This window comes from Procambarus clarkii, chromosome 54 (genome assembly GCF_040958095.1).
Source record: "Procambarus clarkii isolate CNS0578487 chromosome 54, FALCON_Pclarkii_2.0, whole genome shotgun sequence".
NCBI classification, from domain to species: Eukaryota; Metazoa; Arthropoda; class Malacostraca; order Decapoda; family Cambaridae; genus Procambarus; species Procambarus clarkii.
This window is the reverse complement of record NC_091203.1, coordinates 13,633,877-13,652,195: the sequence shown is the minus strand read 5'-3', so window position 1 is coordinate 13,652,195 and position 18,319 is coordinate 13,633,877.

Sequence of the window (18,319 nt, the reverse complement as noted above, 5' to 3'; positions counted from 1 at the left end):
TTTATCTGGAAGATTCTCATATTCACTTCCATATGTCTCTTGTTTATGCACATTTGATTCCAGTAGAGGATAGGATTGGGAAACTTATGTCGAATTCCTACCTTTAGCAAGGAAATCAAACACGTGTGCAGTCACTCGTAACAATTTGCTTAAGTTAGAATAATGATGAGGATCAATGGCTAATATTCGTTGAGGTTCTGGTTCTTTCATGGGAGTGGTGATATTGGTCACTATGACTTGTGGCTTTTGTTTGGGCCACTGACCACCAACAAGCCATGAAGGTCCATTGAACCACAGCGAAGACTTGACAAGTTGTTTTAATGTTAATCCTCGAGATAAATAATCTGCAGGATTGTCCTTAGTAGGAACATGTCGAAATTTATATCCAGCAGATAAATCATGAATCTCCCTGACGCGATTACTGACGTAAGGAGTTTTGTTGTTATTGTTTCTTACCCATTGTAAGACTGCCTCGTTGTCTGACCACACTACAATCTCACCAAAGTGGATATTATTGAGTGTTTTGCCAGGCAATGAGCCAATCTTACTCCCACTAGCAATGCAGTCAACTCCATCTGAGGTAAAGATCTCTTCTTAATGGGAGCAACTCTTGCTTTAGATGTGAGCAAATTGATTGTGCACTGTTAACTAAATAGGCTACTGCGCCATATGCTTTGCCAGAGGCATCGCAAAAAACGTGCAAATTGGTGGGTAAGTTTGGTCCTGAAGCATTACGAGGAAATTTCAAAACGCCTAACTGATTAAAATCCGTTGAGAGTATTTGCCATTTGGCTTGTAACTCACTTGATAACGGATCATCCCATCCCATATGTTTTGCCAGCACTCCTGCATTAGGAGTTTGCCCCTTATTAATATAGGACTAAGTAGGCCTAAAGGGTCAAATGGTTGACTGACAAATGAGAGCAGTGTTCTCATGGTAAGGGTTGAATTATCAGTTTGCACTGACTTGACATTCATCTCGTCAGTGCTGGTGTTCCATTCCACGCCTAGAACCTTTAATTGACTGGGTACCTGATAATCTGGAAATTCTTTCTCGATTACCTGGTTAAGCAGTTTATTATTTGAGGCCCATGACTGTAGTGGCATATTGGCTCCTAACAGTTCACGGTTAGCCTCATGGTAGATTTCTACCAGATCAGCTTGATCATTAGTTGTCCCCTGGAAATTGTCGACATACAAGTTGTCGCTAATGTCTGCCTTATAAGGGCTGTTTGATTTCCTCAAATGCGTGTCTAATGTTGCTTGCAAAAGAAACGGTGAGGACGTAGCTCCAAATAATACTGAGGCAAAACGATAGGTGATTATTTCACTGTTAGGATCCAGTGGATCCTTAACCAGAGGAATTTTGTGTAGTCACGATCTTCCTCCTGTAACCCTACTCGGAGAAAGGCTTTGCTGATATCAGCTGTATAGGCAAAAATGCCTGTGCGAAATCGTAACAACACATCATGTAGCCTTTGTGTTAGGCTAGGTCCCGTTTGGAGACATTCATTTAAAGACACACTGCTTGGCTTTACTTTAGCACTGCAGTTAAAGACAATACGAATAGGTGTTGTCAATGAGTCTTTCACCACAGCGAGTGGTGAGGTAAATAATGACCTGTTTTTCGGTCATCGTGTTCAACAACTTCAATGAACTTATTGTTAAGTTGTTGTTGGATAAGTTGATGATACATGTTAGTTTGTCTGGCTGCTTCTGTAGTCGTGTTAATTGAGACTGCAATTGTGAGGCTGCCATAAAATAATTAACTGGAAGTTGTGGATGATCCAACTTCCATGGGAGTCTTACCCAGTATTGTTTATTTGAGTAGACAACTGTATCCAGGTATTGCTGGTAAGTCCACGTATCATCAGGACTTGGTTGCTCAGGGATGATGCCTAAGGTGTCTAAATCCCACAACGATGTATTGGTGGGTCAGACTCAATATCCTCAGATATTTCCCTGAAGCGTAGGGGTGACTGTTCTAAGCCTAGTCACGCCACAATTACATTATTGGATTGTTGGTTTGTGGACGCTGGACCTTGTCTGAAAAGCACTGGTCCTGTGAGCAATTTGCCTCCTGCGGACGACAACAAATTCATACCATGTTGCCTAGTGCATCCAGTTATAAACTTGTAATAATGATCCGCGCCTATTAGTATTCCAACATCTGTGAGGCAGTCAGAATTTATTTTATAATCTGCTAGCCTCATGCGGTTTCGTTTAAGGTGTCTCGCAGTGCGAGCTAATCCTGTGACCTGCAGGTCTGTAGGAATCTTATCCACTACTACCGCTTGGATTGGACTAGTAGAAGATCCTAGTCTTACTAATACTTTAACTACCTTGTAGTCACGAGGTCCACTATTTGACAAGAAACCAGAAATATTTAACCTCACACTTTTGGCAGGTTTTAAATTTAACTCATCTACCAACTGTTGTGTAATGAAGGTTTTCTGTGAACCTTGGTCAAAAAGACCTAGTGTTAATTCTAGATCTTCGGTTTATTAGTTTAAGTTGAGCTGTAGGCAAAGTAGTATTATTGCCTGACTCAGTAGCAAGTACATTACTTCGTGATGCACTTTGCAATATTGCACTGCAGTAGAATTCGTAGAATTCTCTCCAGTGGTCATGGTTGGTGTAGAAGATTTTCTACATAAGGCGTAGTGGTGTACACCTTGGTTACAGCGGTTGCAGGAACGTAGCTGCACTGCACATTTCTTGGGATCATGAGAGCCCATGCACTTGGTGCACTTGTGCAATTCTTGTAACCTTTTAACCCTAACATTATAAGTAGGATAAACAGAGCATTGATAAGTGGTGTGTTCCTGATTGCAGAACAGACACTTCTCTGGTTAATAGACTTAGTCTCTTTAGTAGACAAGTCATTGGTTATCTCTGAAGGAGATACCGAATATGTACCTACATTTCCACTTCTTTTCCCAGTGGATGGAGCAGGTTTGGATTTATATTTATTAGACTTACTCTGAGTCTGTTTAGGTTTGACTGAAATATCAGTACTAGTTGGTTTAGACTCAGGTTTAATTTTATCATGAGTCTTTAACCTGTTAACGTGATCCTCAATCCCTCGAAAATTTGATCAAGAGTGAGAAACTCGGTATTATAATGTGAGCAGAGCTCTGTCAAGACATTTCGAGGTAATTTCCTCTGTAATAGTAGCTTGATAGACCATTCTGAAGCAGGTATATTAACTTTAGTACCTAAGGCCTTTACTAGAGACTCTACTTCTAGTCTGAAGCTTTGAAGTGACTCTGGTCTACTATTTGGTGCATTCAGATCTAGCAATTGATAATAGAGGGTAGCTATACTTAACTCTTTGTTGCAATAGTTCAACTTCAGGAGTTTTATAGCTTCCTCATAATTACTCTCATTAAGAGTAAGGTTATGTATGACCTTTTTAGCCTCTCCTGTGAGAAGACTAAGTAGGTATGAAAATTTAGAAACCTTGTCTAGAGACGGTTTCTTATGGATGTGAACTTCAAAGGAAGTCCAAAAATTGTCCCAATTTTCTGTATCTAATCCTGAAAATGTAGGCAAGTCTAGAGTAGGTAAACGAACCTCTGGTAGTTGATTATTGAAGTGAGACCCAGTGTTACTGGTATTGGATCCAGATTGTTTGGCTAATTTAGATTATAATTATATCTTGAGTCTCATCTTCATACTGGGAGATGTCGTCTACAATTTGACTTACTTCATCAGGATCATTTCTACAGTATTTAGTAGATCAAGGTAAGATTGACCTGCAGATTGACTTGATCAAATTTCAGATCAGCCACTAACTGATGTCTCTAAGTGATAAGAGTCAATGGGAGTATCTTTAGTTAAGCCCTCAGCCTTATTAATTAATCTGGTCAAATGACCTTTAAGGCAATGTAGGTTCTCCTCAATTGCTCAGGAGTAGCCATGTTGGGCTTAGGTTCAAACTTCACAGTGTTAGTATATGTATTACTAATGAAGCTTGGGTACTTGTTCATTAGTGAACAGTAACATTAATTGTAGCCTAATTTAAGGTGGCTACTTTATATTTTCCTCACTTGAGGTTGAATGTACCTACCTACCTAACAACAAATAGCTAGATATTTTGTGCACTGTCTGAACTTCACCATTAGTTCTCGTCCGGTTAGCTCATCATATCACCATCAGAGTTAATGGAGATTATCCAGCAATACACAAAATAGATACACAAAATAATGCATACAAGAGAAATATTATGGAGACACTCCAATCAGAGTTATCTCAAAATTTAATCCCACCCTGTATAGGGTCAGCACAAATAATATAATACATACAACACTGACTAGCTTAGATCTAGTCGTAATAATTCCTAACTAAGAACTATAAAGTTATTTAGTCTGGGCTTGTACCAAATTCAGCACAATCTCAGCCTAAATTCTACCTAATAACATGGGTAAAGATTATTGTGGTGCAGTAAGGTGAATATAGTTGTGCTGTATTTTTTTTTTTTGTTTTATAAGAGTGCTCTTGCACACACAGGTGAAACAATTATGTACAGTTAAGTTTGGCTTGCTAGCCACAGCCGTTTGTGATGGTTGATGGTGTTAATTAACTTGTCAACCACATGCAACCTAGATTCCCCTGACAAGTGTACACCATCTCTGGTCAGGTTCTGTCTGTAAGGTCTGGCTGTAAATTGGATATATGTGGCATCCAATCTCACTCGTTTTTTCAGCCTGAAATTTATGTACTTAGCAGCTCTCAGGTAGTATTCTGGGGTTACTCCCCAACGATTATCTTGACTTGGTTGGCGAGGTTCCACTAATGTGAATACTACCGATTCACTGATGAGCTTGAAAGAAGAAATTATGGCTTTGAGGTGTTTGATCACCTCGGCTGGATGACGAGTGGGGTGGATGTCATTACCACCTAAGTATATAATGGTTAGATGGTGAGGCCACTCTAACGCAGGTGTTAGGGTGGGGTTATTATAAAAGTTATGAGCTGTTGCTCCTGGTGACCTAAAGATTCTCACCTCTGTGTGAGGTATAGGTCTAAGTTGTGGGTAATTGGCTATGACCCACTAAAGCTACCTTATACATGAGGTGAAAGTAGCAATATGTTAGTGTGATCTAGGCTAACTGATGTGTTACATGTTAGTTGACACAATTAATTAAATAGTTAGTCTAGCTTCTATCACACAAGGATTAGTTATTAATGATTAATATTTTAATTATAAATTTAATGCCTATCCGGTTCGATAAGGACCATAATGTGGGACATTTGGGCTTGAATCTGATTATTTAAATATTAATGTAGTAAATTAAATTACGAAGGACCACCCGCTTTTATAGTAAAGAGGGAAACTGAGAATTTCTGATCATTAGATAATTCCTAGATGAACCAGTAACTATGGATAAAATACTAGAGAATATGATCATAGAAATAATTAATGGGCTGTATAATTAAATGAATCAAACCCTCAAACACCTACATTGGGGGGTTATTACTGGAAGTCAGTAGTCCAGGAACTAGTGTGGTTCGTTCACTAATCCAAATTATAATAATCTAATCCTATGAATTATAGTGAAACTAATGTCATTACATGAATGGGAACATAGATTATAAGTAAGTAATGATAGTCACAATAAACACATGTTAATCCAAAGGAATTCTGCATGTAAGTAATTCAGAAATTTCATGAATAAATACAAAGAATCTTAGCTTAAAGACGATTCCTTTATGTAAGCCACGACGCTTCCTCTAATTCCCTGGGCTCGGCTGGCTGACGAATGGGATGGATTAACATGGGAGAAGGCGGCAGGGAGAATTCTTCTCACGTGCTGCAAGACAAATATTTACAGTAGCAACTAATTAAACTACTGAATCTCTATATTCAAGAAATTAAGAGTTACAGGTGATAATAGTAATAACCTGTGGTTTGGTGTTAACATGCGTCGTCACGGTCAATAACCCAGCTACTACACTACACTTTACCGGATGCATCAAATAAAGAGAAGATACTTAGCTAATATGGGCACTGTATAAGTTTTAAGATTGCCGAAATTGCGTCCCAGGCTCTGGCTTCAGCCTATCCTGGATAATGGCGCACTTCACTGGCCGGTCACGTGTAGTCAGGAACCAGATTAAAAAGGTTCCTTATGTTACACCAGCACCAGTTGAAGATATTATCTGCAAGGTTGTTCACGCCTCACAGTGGCGACTTTCATCTGAGGATGGATAACGTCTACCCTGATGGCTGGGCAATGGCGTCTCCTCGTGAGCACGATACGGGTAGGTCTGCCTCAGAGCTTCCCTCCATGTGTACTGGCTTGCTCCCTCACCCACGCCGCGTCCCGCGTTCATTAGACAAATTATTGCCATGAATATTAGTATTTCTCGCATTTATGCTTGAAATGTTGAAGACTGGACGGGTTTATTATTTAAAGAGGGAAATATTATTATTTGCCAATTTAGAGATAGTAAACGTATAAGGGAGAGGAATTAATGTTTCCCCATGGCATTCACTCGTGACGTTAACTTTTATTACTAGATAATCGCATGACTCCAACGCTCTATTCGGCTTTTAGTTGGAGGTCAATTTATCTGTAATTAATTATCACACAGAATGCCTTGGTTATAGAGAATCGAATTTAATTCTCAGATACATTGGATATAATGTGTTTATTGTAAGGAAATCTGACGCAATACTGGCGTCGGATGACGTGAGAATTCTAGCCTACTGCTCAGATGAAATTATTAGTACATGAGAATTCTACGTGGTGTTAATTTTATTTACTACAATAATTAGTAGAGTTAGTAATAAGTAATGAGAATACAACAGTGTTGGAAATTTCCAACAACCTACGAGGTGATGTCGAAACAATCAAACTAGCACCCAATAGGCCCCGTTTACACTACTAATAATCTCTCTCTCTCTCTGCCACGCTCCCATTCCTTCGCATGCCTGAAGCATTTTGCTATTTCATATCGCCGCCATGTTGCCTCTCCCTACCATAACTTCCCTCAACCCGTTATCGCACTTTCGAATAGTCAATATTGACTTATTAAATGCGTGCATATGTGACATACTTAACATACTAGTTTACCTTGAAAAGCTTCATAGAAAACACTGACCATAATGGTCCCCAGGACAATATGCAACATAAACAACATTTTTCTGTTTTTTTTGACCATTCAGGCTTGTTCGCATTTGTGTTCCTCACGTGTGCCCCAAAGAATGAGGTGATTTGGTAAAATGCTATGCCCAAGATTACTATCCAAGTGCCGGCGGTGGGGTGGTTCAAATAGCCTCGGCTATCACCTCATTGTGTCCGGTCGTGATGGTCAAGTGGATTAAGGCGTCTTGTACATACCAGTTGCGTTGCTTCTGGGAGTATGGGTTCGAGTCACTTCTGGGGTGTGAGTTTTCAGTTGCATATTGTCCTGGGGACCATTCAGGCTTGTTCGCATTTGTGTTCCTCACGTGTGCCCCAAAGAATGAGGTGATTTGGTAAAATGCTATGCCCAAGATTACTATCCGAGTGCCGGCGGTGGGGTGGTTCAAATAGCCTCGGCTAACACCTCATTATGTCCGGTCGTGATGGTCAAGTGGATTAAGGCGTCTTGTACATACCAGTTGCGTTGCTTCTGGGAGTATGGGTTCGAGTCACTTCTGGGGTGTAAGTTTTCAGTTGCATATTGTCCTGGGGACCATTCAGGCTTGTTCGCATTTGTGTTCCTCACGTGTGCCCCAAAGAATGAGGTGATTTGGTAAAATGCTATGCCCAAGATTACTATCCGAGTGCCGGCTGTGTGGTGGTTCAAATAGCCTCGGCTATCACCTCATTATGTCCGGTCGTGATGGTCAAGTGGATTAAGGCGTCTTGTACATACCAGTTGCGTTGCTTCTGGGAGTATGGGTTCGAGTCACTTCTGGGGTGTGAGTTTTCAGTTGCATATTGTCATGGGGACCATTCAGACTTGTTCGCATTTGTGTTCCTCACGTGTGCCCCAAAGAATGAGGTGATTTGGTAAAATGCTATGCCCAAGATTACTATCTGAGTGCCGGCGGTGGGGTGGTTCAAATAGCCTCGGCTATCACCTCATTATGTCCGGTCGTGATGGTCAAGTGGATTAAGGCATCTTGTACATACCAGTTGCGTTGCTTCTGAGAGTATGGGTTCGAGTCACTTCTGGGGTGTGAGTTTTCAGTTGCATATTGTCCTGGGGACCATTCAGGCTTGTTCCCATTTGTGTTCCTCACGTGTGCCCCAAAGAATGAGGTGATTTGGTAAAATGCTATGCCCAAGATTACTATCCGAGTGCCGGCGGTGGGGTGGTTGAAATAGCCTCGGCTATCACCTCATTATGTCCGGTCGTGATGGTCGAGTGGATTAAGGCGTCTTGTACATACCAGTTGCGTTGCTTCTGGGAGTATGGGTTCGAGTCACTTCTGGGGTGTGAGTTTTCAGTTGCACATTGTCCAGGGGACCATTCAGGCTTGTTCGCATTTGTGTTCCTCACGTGTGCCCCAAAGAATGAGGCGATTTGGTAAAATGCTATGCCCAAGATAACTATCCGAGTGCCGGCGGTGGGGTGGTTCAAATAGCCTCGGCTATCACCTCATTATGTCCGGTCGTGATGGTCAAGTGGATTTAGGCGTCTTGTACATACCAGTTGCGTTGCTTCTGGGAGTATGGGTTCGAGTCACTTCTGGGGTGTGAGTTTTCAGTTGCATATTGTCCTGGGGACCATTCAGGCTTGTTCGCATTTGTGTTCCTCACGTGTGCCCCAAAGAATGAGGTGATTTGGTAAAATGCTATGCCCAAGATTACTATCCGAGTGCCGGCGGTGGGGTGGTTCAAATAGCCTCGGCTATCACCTCATTATGTCCGGTCGTGATGGTCAAGTGGATTAAGGCGTCTTGTACATACCAGTTGCGTTGTTTCTGGGAGTATGGGTTCGAGTCACTTCTGGGGTGTGAGTTTTCAGTTGCATATTGTCCTGGGGACCATTCAGGCTTGTTCGCATTTGTGTTCCTCACGTGTGCCCCAAAGAATGAGGTGATTTGGTAAAATGCTATGCCCAAGATTACTATCCGAGTGCCGGCGGTGGGGTGGTTCAAATAGCCTCGGCTTTCACCTCATTATGTCCGGTCGTGATGGTCAAGTGGATTAAGGCGTCTTGTACATACCAGTTGCGTTGCTTCTGGGAGTATGGGTTCGAGTCACTTCTGGGGTGTGAGTTTTCAGTTGCATATTGTCCTGGGGACCATTCAGGCTTGTTTGCATATATATATATATATATATATATATATATATATATATATATATATATATATATATATATATATATATATATATATATATATATATATATATATATATATATATATATATATATATAAATATATATATATATATATATATATATATAACTTTTTAGACACTCAACCCACCAGGGGACTCGAACACTGGCCAACAAGGTGGCAGTTGCATGCTGTATCCACTACGCTATACTTCAAAGCCATAAAGAGAGGTAGGAATTCTGGGGTATTTAACCAACCAGAACTCAAATCCTCTCCCAGGCGATGAGATAGTGTGGGACCTCGGATGCTCTTTCATCGGTTCCTGTTATATGGGAAAACTCAGTGCCAAATGCTTAATGCACAGACTACCCTATTCCAGTAGCTGAAGTTTATAACTTTTTAGACACTCAACCCACCAGGGGACTCGAACACTGGCCAACAAGGTGGCAGTTGCATGCTGTATCCACTACGCTATACTTCAAAGCCATAAAGAGAGGTAGGAATTCTGGGGTATTTAACCAACCAGAACTCAAATCCTCTCCCAGGCGATGAGATAGTGTGGGACCTCGGATGCTCTTTCATCGGTTCCTGTTATATGGGAAAACTCAGTGCCAAATGCTTAATGCACAGACTACCCTATTCCAGTAGCTGAAGTTTATAACTTTTTAGACACTCAACCCACCAGGGGACTCGAACACTGGCCAACAAGGTGGCAGTTGCATGCTGTATCCACTACGCTATACTTCAAAGCCATAAAGAGAGGTAGGAATTCTGGGGTATTTAACCAACCAGAACTCAAATCCTCTCCCAGGCGATGAGATAGTGTGGGACCTCGGATGCTCTTTCATCGGTTCCTGTTATATGGGAAAACTCAGTGCCAAATGCTTAATGCACAGACTACCCTATTCCAGTAGGGAATAGGGTAGCATTTACCCTATTTTAGGGTAGCATTTTACCCTAGCATCTGTGCATTAAGCATTTGGCACTGAGTTTTCCCATATAACAGGAACCGATGAAAGAGCATCCGAGGTCCCACACTATCTCATCGCCTGGGAGAGGATTTGAGTTCTGGTTGGTTAAATACCCCAGAATTCCTACCTCTCTTTATGGCTTTGAAGTATAGCGTAGTGGATACAGCATGCAACTGCCACCTTGTTGGCCAGTGTTCGAGTCCCCTGGTGGGTTGAGTGTCTAAAAAGTTATAAACTTCAGCTACTGGAATAGGGTAGTCTGTGCATTAAGCATTTGGCACTGAGTTTTCCCATATAACAGGAACCGATGAAAGAGCATCCGAGGTCCCACACTATCTCATCGCCTGGGAGAGGATTTGAGTTCTGGTTGGTTAAATACCCCAGAATTCCTACCTCTCTTTATGGCTTTGAAGTATAGCGTAGTGGATACAGCATGCAACTGCCACCTTGTTGGCCAGTGTTCGAGTCCCCTGGTGGGTTGAGTGTCTAAAAAGTTATAAACTTCAGCTACTGGAATAGGGTAGTCTGTGCATTAAGCATTTGGCACTGAGTTTTCCCATATAACAGGAACCGATGAAAGAGCATCCGAGGTCCCACACTATCTCATCGCCTGGGAGAGGATTTGAGTTCTGGTTGGTTAAATACCCCAGAATTCCTACCTCTCTTTATGGCTTTGAAGTATAGCGTAGTGGATACAGCATGCAACTGCCACCTTGTTGGCCAGTGTTCGAGTCCCCTGGTGGGTTGAGTGTCTAAAAAGTTATAAACTTCAGCTACTGGAATAGGGTAGTCTGTGCATATATATATATATATATATATATATTAGTATATTTTGGTAGCAGTCTTTCCTGTAGACATATATTATTAAATATGAATTTTCTCAATCTTTCGTACATTTCTTTTCACTGTTGGTGGTAATTTAAAAATCAATTCTCCAAAATTCATTTTTATTTTCTAGTCTGACGCAACACTTGAGCGCGTTTCGTAAAACTTATTACATTTTCAAAGACTTTAGCTTACACATACACAATGAATAGAACTTACACATCTTCGATTTGTTTATATCTATATTTGAGTGAGGTGGATGGGGTGAGGTGGTATTAATAGGGTATTAAATTCCTAAACACAAGACAGAACACGAAACAATAAGTATTGAATGGACGTGATTTGTTGAAAGCTTATTGGTCCATATTTCTTGATGCTTCTATATTGGAGCTGAGTCTTGAGGTGGGTAGAATATAGTTGTGCATTAATTGGCTGTTGATTGCTGGTGTTGACTTCTTGATGTGTAGAGCCTCGCAGACGTCAAGCTGCCTGCTAACGCTGTATCTATCGATGATTTCTGTGTTGTTTACTAGGATTTCTCTGGCGATGGTTTGGTTGTGGGAAGAGATTATATGTTCCTAAATGGAGCCCTGTTGCTTATGCATCGTTAAACGCCTAGAAAGAGATGTTGTAGTTTTGCCTATATACTGTTTTTTTTGGAGCTTACAGTCCCCAAGAGGGCATTTGAAGGCATAGACGACGTTGGTCTCTTTTAAAGCGTTCTGTTTTGTGTCTGGAGAGTTTCTCATGAGTAGGCTGGCCGTGTTTCTGGTTTTATAGTAAATCGTCAGTTGTATCCTCTGATTTTTGTCTGTAGGGATAACGTTTCTATTAACAATATCTTTCAGGACCCTTTCCTCCGTTTTATGAGCTGTGGAAAAGAAGTTCCTGTAAAATAGTCTAATAGGGGGTATAGGTGTTGTGTTGGTTGTCTCTTCAGAGGTTGCATGGAGTTTCACTTTCCTTCTTATGATGTCTTCGACGAAACCATTGGAGAAGCCGTTGTTGACTAGGACCTGCCTTACCCTACAGAGTTGTTCGTCGACTTGCTTCCATTCTGAGCTGTGGCTGAGAGCACGGTCGACATAAGCGTTAACAACACTCCTCTTGTACCTGTCTGGGCAGTCGCTGTTGGCAAGAAAATAAAAATGAATTTTGGAGAATTGATTTTTGAATTACCACCAACAGTGAAAAGAAACGTATGAAAGATTGAGAAAATTCGTGTTAGAATTATTAATCTTGCTTTTTTGGTCATATTTAATATATATATATATATATATATATATATATATATATATATATATATATATATATATATATATATTGTCACGTGGGGGTGGGCAGTCCGGGGCTCTGCTAACACTCGGCTGCTAGGGGCTCAAAGGGCCCAAATACTCAGCCCCTCCAACTCCCTGGATTCACCGGAGTCTCCTTGGTCACACAAGATAGGACCAACAATGCCCACCTCCGCAGGTCTTTGCTTCCACCACAAAGGGGTGCCACTGATTCACCCTGGAAGCCCTTCAGTCAACCACGGGGAAACTGCTGTTAACAGTTCCGGCCTAGACCCGTGGGGGAGTGAAGGAAGACTCAGGCTTACCTATAACCATAACCTCCCTGAGTCTTGCCTGCCAGACAAAAAAAAGGTTGCAGGAACTCCTTTCCCGCCTGTCTTCTCTATCTTCCTCTTAGCAAGGTCGCCAGCTGGGTTATTATATCTGCACCCCAGCAATGCAGTTCAGTGGGTGTATCATATATCGTTTGTAGCCAGAAATGTATGCTCAATGAGAAATATCACAAATGGAGGCACACTCAAACACAGTAATAAAATGTGTGGATTTACTGACGCAAATTACATGAACACACACACACAATCACAAGTAATACATGAATATGGAATATGGATAATGAGTCTGGAGATCGTCAGCCTCTTCTTCCACGACCTCCAACTCTCCTTCAACTGGGCAGGAAAACAGGAGTCTCACACTCTCACAGGAGGGCCTCTTCACCACGTCGGCACCTCTTCTTCACTGTCCTGCCATCCATACACACTGTCCTCTCTGACAGTCCTGGACACAAGCTGCTTTGCAGCCTATTCTACTATTAAAGTAATAAAGTCTTGCTGCCACATACACAAGTAAATATTGTGGCCTAACTAGCCTACTCATACAAGGGGTAATGGGAGGGAAAAATGATCTACCTTACACTCCTGGCTCACGACGCCTGTCCCTCGATGGTGTGAGGTTCCCACGCTTCCTTGGGTCGATCCTCGACGATCCAGGGCGTTCCACAGGTCCTCAGGTGTCGTGAAGCCTCTGCGTCGTCGCCGTTCCAATCCCTGAGATTCAGCTGCCCCAATCCTGGTTCATCGATGGGCGCTGAGCTAATCACTATTTTTCCCCACACTCGCCTCTCCCACAGGGCGTCGCTCCTTGTCCTAGGCACGGTGTCGTCCTTCCAAGATTCTCAGTGGATGTGACCCCAGTCACAGCTAGCTTGCTCGCCCACCTTCCAGACCTCAGCGTCCAGCCAGCGGCGCCGCCCAGCGTCGTCGCCGACTATTTTCCAAGTTTGGGCACTTCTCTGCTCACTGAACTTGGTTCCTCTTTTGCTTCCCAGAAGCGCAGGGTCTCCAATAACTGTGGTAGGCTGCGCAGGCCAGCTCAATCCACTGAACAAGGCTTGCAGAGCCTCCAATCTTTGAGAGCAGACCGAGGCGCGTCCTGTCGCTTCCACGGTCAGTACAACTCTGACGTTGGCGCCGCCCGGGGCACTCGGTGACGTCATGGCGGGCCCTGATTTGTCGCCCGCGACCTACGTCGGCCAATCCGCGATTGGCATAGTGTCCCTTCCACAAGGTCATATCTGCCGTAGGGGATACTGTTTCATTTTATATCAGGGCGCCAACTTTCCTTTATTTACAACTTTTAATATAACTTCTTTCCCTTAACTGGCAGCCGGTCTGGTCGCCACATATATCAATAGATTCCCTGAACCTCAGAGAATCAGTAGGGAGAGCTGATATGACTCTTTAAGCCGGCAAACGAAAGAAATAGGAGAGGGCACCGTAACATACCCCTCCCCTTAAAATAAGAGTCATATCGGAAGAGCAGCACTCAAGAGGGCAATCTATACTCTTGCTCCCTCCGTTCCTGAAGTGTCACTCCTCCAGTTGGTGACGTGGCTCGTACCACCTTGCCAGTCACTTGCCTCATTGTATCTCCACCTCGCATAGTACCGGGTGCGATGGGTGTTCCCTGAACACCTACAAGAAATCCTCTCTCCGTGGCTACGAGTGTACTCCCACGGCACGTTACCACTGTAAGATTCAGTGCATGCAGCGCCTCCACCGCGTCGTGCACTCCGAGATAGTCTTGCATTTCCACTGCGTCCTACAGGTACTCCATGTTTCCTCTCATGATCTCCTCTTCGCCAATCTTCTCTCTTCTCGGTTCCTCTTCTCCCGTAGGTGCGTTGTCTCCTCACAGTGGCACTTGTAACCTGTACTCCATCCAGCAGCTTCCTCTCTTCCACACTAGGCTTTTGCGATGGCCCAATGCCCCTCTGGTTAGGCTGGCGCCTACCCTGGGTGTACCTATTCCCTGCTTTCTTCGTATTGCCTTTCCTATACCACTCGCTCCTTCGTTCCCGACGAACATCTTCACTCCTCCATGAGATTTTCTTCCCTGCAGACGTCTTCTTCGGTTCGTGGTTGGGCTCTTCCACCTCCCTGTGGCTCACCTCACTACGGTGGTTCGTCTTGCACCTACCACTATTCATCTGGCCGGCATAGGGTGCCTTGCGTCGTGGCTCCTCCACTCTGCCCCTCACTGCCGTTCGCTCATCCACTGAGCTTACTTTATTCACGTTTCTGTATGGAGGGAGTGCGGTCTGCAGCCTCTTCACCGCCCCAGGCGTTTGTACAGCTGCTCCTCGCCACTCCTCCACACGCATCATCAGGCTTAGTCGGAGGTCCCCGTCGGGGTTTTCCACAACCTCCGACGACCTCTCTGCACTCTCGCCCTCGTTGTCGTCGTCTCTGGCGACGTTTCCCCTGGCGAAGTCGGCTTCCTCACTATTATTTGGAGCGACTGATACCTCACCTGGCAGGGTTGTACCGCTGCTTGAAACATAGGCACTCCTGGCCCAATCGGGTTGTATCCTGCCTCCTCCGAGGTCATTACCCAGCACCATCTGTACATGCTCTAGGGGTAACTTAGGGGCTACAGCTACTATAGCTTTCTCGACTCCGTAGTCGGCAATCAGCTGTACTTCGTGAAGTGGCAACCTGTATTCCTCCCCCACACTGCGTATCCTCACCACTCCCACAGGTGAATCATTAAATTCCTTGGGGAGAATACTCCTGGTCACCATACTTATGTCAGCACCCGTATCTCGAAGCACGGCAACCTCCACTGGGTCTGACTTTCCAAACTTCACGTTGGCTCCGAAAACGAAGGGATGTTCACCCAACTTCATTTCCCAACCATTCACGTTGGGTCCACTATAATATGGGGTGTGAACAAACACTCTCTCCTCTTCCAACATTAATCCTACATTCCTTTGGTGCTCCTCACACTCGCGGGCATAATGTCCTCTCACGCCACAGTTGTAGCATCGGCTGCCTCTCCTGGGCGGCCACTCGCCAGTCACTCTGGCGGTACCACTTGCAGACGTCCCCTGGGTCCTCCTTGGACTCCCTGTCGTCGTGTCCGGGACTGCAGCACTCGCTTCCGAGTTAGGTCCATTGCTCACAGCTTGGGGCTTCCTCCCCGCGTCTCTTGAGCTCTTGAACCACGTTACTTCATCGGGCACACTACTCTTGGGAGAGTCCCCACCCGTCCTCGCTCCTCCTGAACTCCTAAGGTTCCCTCCCGACCTGGGGTAAGGCGAGTGTCTGGGCGGCCCCTCCCTCCTGATATGTAGTGCCTCCTCCAGCATGTCGGCTCGATCCGCTGCAGCCTTCAGGTCCTTAATACCTGCTTCTCTCACCCTTACTCGCAACTCAGGATGGAGCACTGACATAAACTTCTCCATCACTATCAGTCGTTTGATATCATCCACCGACTCCGCTTCCTCCGCCTTCAACCATCGTAGGAATTTCCGTTCCATATCCCTGGCGGTCTCGGCGTAAGTCTTTCCCGACGCCCTTGTACACTCTCTGAACCGCTTCCGGTACATCTCCGGAGTCAGCCGGAATGAGTGGAGAACCGCATTCTTAATCGCGTCATAACTAGTACACTCCTCTAGGTCCAGCATGTTATAGGCTTCCCGGGCCTCACCAGTCAACCTGCCCTGGACCAGAGCAGCCCAATCATCTTCCGGCCACTCCTTCAGAGTCGCTATCCGTTCAAAGTGTTCGAAGAACGCCTCAGCTTCTTGTGGTTCGAACGTAGGTAAGTCACGTTCCCTTACCTTGAGGTCATCCCGCCGTGCAGGTAGTGAGGGCAGACCACGTTCAACGCGACGCAATTCGACTTCTTTCTTTGCCTTTATCTCCTCCAGTCGCAGTTGTCTCTCTCCTTCTTCTCGCTGCAGCCGAGCTTCTCGCTCCTCTCGCTGCAGCTGCAGCCGTGCTTCTCGCTCACCTCGCTGCAGCTCAGCTGCACGTTCCTCTCGCTGCAGTTCAGCCGCACGTTCCTCTCGCTGCATTTGCGCTTCTCTCTCCTCTCGTCGCAGCTGGGCTTCCAGTTGCATCTTCATTATTTCCAGTTGCAGGCTCCTCTTACTACAGCTGGACCTTCCACTGCTCCCATGTTCACTGTGAATTCTCTCCACACTGGTAGGCGCTTGGGGTGGCCCTAGTCGGGACGGTTCACCTTGCGACGGCTCTCCTCGGGACGGCTCCTCTTGAGATGGCTCCTCTCCCGTCGCTCCCTCTCGAGCTGTGAGCTGTGCCATGATCTCTATCCTTCGCTCCGCTACCTTAGTCGTCCTCAACCTGATCCCAAAGTGGTTTGCCACTTGTTGGAGCTGGGCCTTGGTGCACTCTTCCAAAATTCTCTCGTCCCTTGTGTCAATAAATTTCTTTACTTTGTCTTCCTCCATCTCTATATCATTGAGCATACACGACAGCACAGACAAGTTAGTAGGCACTAATTTCACCGTTTCAGTCCCTTAGCTGGTTGAGTAACAGTACCACCGAATTCACTGGCCACACTGTATTAGTACCCTGGCAACACTTGTCTTGCAATTTGGTCCACACTGTAGCTTGATCCACGCTTCCTGGCGAAGTTCCCAGTTCTTGGCTACTGGGGTTCGAATCCTGGCGAGGTCGCCAGTTCTCTTGTCACGTGGGGGTGGGCAGTCCGGGGCTCTGCTAACACTCGGCTGCTAGGGGCTCAAAGGGCCCAAATACTCAGCCCCTCCAACTCCCTGGATTCACCGGAGTCTCCTTGGTCACACAAGATAGGACCAACAATGCCCACCTCCGCAGGTCTTTGCTTCCACCACAAAGGGGTGCCACTGATTCACCCTGGAAGCCCTTCAGTCAACCACGGGGAAACTGCTGTTAACAGTTCCGGCCTAGACCCGTGGGGGAGTGAAGGAAGACTCAGGCTTACCTATAACCATAACCTCCCTGAGTCTTGCCTGCCAGACAAAAAAAAGGTTGCAGGAACTCCTTTCCCGCCTGTCTTCTCTATCTTCCTCTTAGCAAGGTCGCCAGCTGGGTTATTATATCTGCACCCCAGCAATGCAGTTCAGTGGGTGTATCATATATCGTTTGTAGCCAGAAATGTATGCTCAATGAGAAATATCACAAATGGAGGCACACTCAAACACAGTAATAAAATGTGTGGATTTACTGACGCAAATTACATGAACACACACACACAATCACAAGTAATACATGAATATGGAATATGGATAATGAGTCTGGAGATCGTCAGCCTCTTCTTCCACGACCTCCAACTCTCCTTCAACTGGGCAGGAAAACAGGAGTCTCACACTCTCACAGGAGGGCCTCTTCACCACGTCGGCACCTCTTCTTCACTGTCCTGCCATCCATACACACTGTCCTCTCTGACAGTCCTGGACACAAGCTGCTTTGCAGCCTATTCTACTATTAAAGTAATAAAGTCTTGCTGCCACATACACAAGTAAATATTGTGGCCTAACTAGCCTACTCATACAAGGGGTAATGGGAGGGAAAAATGATCTACCTTACACTCCTGGCTCACGACGCCTGTCCCTCGATGGTGTGAGGTTCCCACGCTTCCTTGGGTCGATCCTCGACGAT